The following is a 3790-nucleotide window of genomic DNA, read 5'->3' as shown; positions in this document are numbered from 1 at the left end:
CTAAGTGAAAGAAGCCAGATTTAAAAGATGACGCAATATAGTTCCCCCTATACAAAGTTTAAGAACAGGAAAAACTATTCAATGACGTTACAAGTGAGAATAGTGACTACCTCCTCATGGAGTTGAGATGCAGACTGGGAAGAAGAAAGAGGGAATTTCTGAGGTGCTGGAAATTTTCTATATCTTTATCTGTGTGGTGATGACACAAATGTGCAATAATTCATTGAGCTATGCACTTAGGTTTGGTGCTTTTGGTGTATGTATATCATCTCTCTATAAAAGTTTTTTTTCTTTCTGTGGGTGGACGCCACAGAGTAAGCATCGTTAAAGTCGCCCTACCAGTCGTTGTCAGGTCTAAGTCAGAGTCTTCGAAAGAGCCTGAACAGCTGCGGAAGATTCATCGGAGGTTTGAGCTTTGAAACAACTGATGAAAGTCTGAGGAGCCATTTTGAGCAATGGGGAACATTACAGATTGTGTGGTAATGAGGGATCCAAACACCAAGTGCTCCAGAGGCTTTGGATTTGTCACTTATGCCACAGTGGAGGAGGCGGATGCAGCCATGAATGCAAGGCCACACAAAGTGGATGGAAGAGTTGTGGAACCAAAGAGAGCTGTCTCAAGAGAAGATTCTCAGAGACCTGGTGCCCACTTAACTGTGAAAAAGATTTTTGTTGGTGATATTAAAGAAGATACTGAAGAACATCACCTAAGAGATTATTTTGAACAGTATGGGAAAATCAAAGTGATTGAAATCATGACTGACTGAGGCAGTGGCAAAAAGAGAGGCTTTACTTTTGTAATCTTTGATGATCATGACTCTGTAGACAAAGTTGTCATTCAGAAATACCATACTGTGAATGGCCACGACTGTGAAGGAGGAAAGCACTATCTAAACAAGACATGGCTAGTGTCTCTTCATTCAGCCAAAGAGGTTGAAGTGGTTCCAGAAACTTCAGTGGTGGTTATGGAGGTGTTTTTGGTGGGAATGACATCTTTGGTCATGGAGGTGGCTTTATTGGCAGCCTTGGTGGTGAAGGGTATGGTGGCTGTGAGGATGGCTATAATGGATTTGGTAATGATGGAAGCAATTTTGGAGGTTGCAGAAGCTACAATGATTTTGGCAATTTCAACAATCAGTCTTCAGATTTTGGACCCATGAAAGAAGAAAATTTTGGAGGCAGAAGCTGGTCACTATGGTGGCGGCGGCCAATACTTTGCCAAACCACGAAACCGAGGTGGCTATGGTGGTTCCAGCAGCAGCAGTAGCTATGGCAGTGGCAGAAGGTTTTAATTACTGTTGGAAACAAAGTTTAGCAGGAGAGAAGAGCCAGAGAAGTGACAGGGAAGCTACAGGTTACAACAGATGCGTGAACTCAGCCAAGCACAGTGGTGGCAGGGCCTCGCTGCTACAAAGAAGACATGTTTTAGACAATACTCATGTGTACATGGGCAAAAAACTCGAGGACCGTATTTGTGACTTATTGTATAACAGGTTATTTTAGTTTCTGTTCTGTGGAAAGTGTAAAGCATTCCAACAAAGCGTTTTAATGCAGATTTTTTTTTTTTGCGCCTATGTTGTTGATTCTAAATAAAGTAATCTGATCATGATGCTGAATAAATGTGTCTTTTTAAAAAGTAAATAAATAAATAAATAAATAAATAAAAGTGTATGTGTGTGTGTGTGCGTGTTTGTGTTTTATCACTAGAGTGTAATAGTCTCAAGAAACCGTTGGGTAAGCAATGAACAGTATCTGCCACACCCACTCCAGGAGGTCTAAAACAAAGGTTCCTGGTCTTCCTACACTACCTGGAATGCATTCCCCAGCTAGTCTCCAAAAAAGGAGGGGCGGAGGAGCACTCTCTTGGACATCCAGCTGAGAGGCTGGTGCAGTTGAAATCCTGAAGCTCAAAATTCTAGTCAGAACTCCTCTGACTATTACTTGAGGTGGTGAAGTGGTGTGTAAAAGAAATGTAGAAGGATTAGACAGGATCTCCTCAAATTTAAACCTGTTGTCCCAAATTCGGTTTTGTGAACACTGTAGGAGGCCTGAGTTTTTACTGCCAGAACCAATAAAGAAGAGAGATTTGGAGACACAATTATTTACAGTAAGGAAAAATATGCACAAATCTCAGTTGGTAACTGTAAGACCTCCCTTTCTTCCTGCTAGTATTATCCTAAGACTATATTGAAATTTGTAGTTACTTTCTGTGGTTAGTACCCAGGAACATCTCCTCATTTATTTCATTTGGTTAGAAGGCTTAATTTAAATAAAGGAGCAGGAGAAGACTTTCTGCTATCAAAATTATTCAAAGCCTGTTCTAAATGACTTCCTCTAACACATAGACCCATCTGTTTGTTAGACATTCTATTTAAACTTTGTACTATTTCTTAAAAGATGTCAGACTGAGGATTTCTGGACCAATATTTTATACAAGATCAGTTACTAGAGTCTCAAACACAAACACTCTAATATTACCTGATGGGAAAAATTATCAAGAATGATACAAAAATGAGAGTAATACAACACATTGGTAGTGGCCTCACATTCCTGGACATAACTTAAAAACTTAAATAAATGAATTATAGAGCTGTTTTTTCCTGTTTGTTTTTAACTTAACTCTCCCCTACCCTTACCCTGGACAATAATGACACTGAATTAAGCTTCCTCTGTACATTATTTACTCCTAATATTGGTTCTTATACAAAAGCTGCATTTTAACACCTTAGCAAGAGTCAGTATCAGTCTTCTGACAGTTCTGTCTCCCAGCAAACCGGATAACTAACTATATTGAGGGGCCTAAAGTAGGACTATGTTCTTCATCCTTCCCACGGTTTCTTTTTAACTGCTCTTTGAATGACTGAAAAACCATTGGATGACCTGGTTGCATTCCCCCTACTGGAGACATGAATTACAAATGGCTATAATGTTGTTTGAAACTGGACTTTTCTTGGGAACATCATGCAGCTTTTTTTATATCTATGGTGAGTGAGCGGTAAAAGATTTTTGGAAAAGCTTCCATGCTAAGTCACCTCATCTACACTCTGTGATAAAAATTTTGAGGACTTGCTTCAGGTTTCATGCTATAAGACACAGCTTTAGAAAAGCCCTGTTGGATTTGCTATAACAATATAATTGAGGATACTACCAAAACACTCACTGTCCCAGATATAAAGCTCCATATCAGAAATTTATTTTGGACTTAAACTTCTATAAAAGCTTAAGTCCTAGAATGTTTTACCTTCATTGTCAAGTGAGCCATGAGTGGTCTTCATTTTTTCAACAGAAAACTCAAATCTGAATCTATGGTTCAGATAATTATATGGAGCCCTACTGCTTGTCTAACTCATACCACTCTACTGACTTGTTTTTGCCTCACATGTTTCTAATGATTCTGGCTTTGTATATTATTTATATTTTCTATTTGATCATGTGTATTCTTATATGCTTTTCAAACCCCTTATGGAAGAATATATAATAGAAACAAAGTGAAAAGTAAATAAATACATAAGCAAATTACCCTTCTGAGACATCACCAAATTCTTGGCTTCCCACGGGTTTGGTTTAATGATTCACTCATTTACTTCACAAATATGGATTAAGCATCTACTGTGAATCAAGCATTGTAAGGTCATAGCTGAAAATATTGTTTTAAAAAACCACAATCTTTGCCCTCAGGGAAATAGAATTCCTGAGGATGGTCCAGATGTTTGGGGCCCAGTAGCAACAAGCAGTGATTTCAAATAGTAGCCTCTTTGAAGTCCCAAAGTCATCACCAAGCCAGATCTCC

At 38.8% G+C, this 3790-nt stretch overlaps 1 pseudogene; it reads left to right on the top strand.

Annotated features, from left to right (window-relative positions):
• Positions 1 to 230: 230 nt before the first annotated feature.
• Positions 231 to 1382, top strand: LOC107504405 (annotated as a pseudogene).
• Positions 1383 to 3790: the final 2408 nt, after the last annotated feature.

The sequence above is a fragment of the Rousettus aegyptiacus genome, unplaced genomic scaffold (assembly GCF_014176215.1).
Source record: "Rousettus aegyptiacus isolate mRouAeg1 unplaced genomic scaffold, mRouAeg1.p scaffold_m13_p_2, whole genome shotgun sequence".
NCBI lineage: Eukaryota > Metazoa > Chordata > Mammalia > Chiroptera > Pteropodidae > Rousettus > Rousettus aegyptiacus.
The sequence above is the reverse complement of the archived record's forward strand: the minus strand, read 5'-3'. Positions and strand labels throughout refer to the sequence as shown.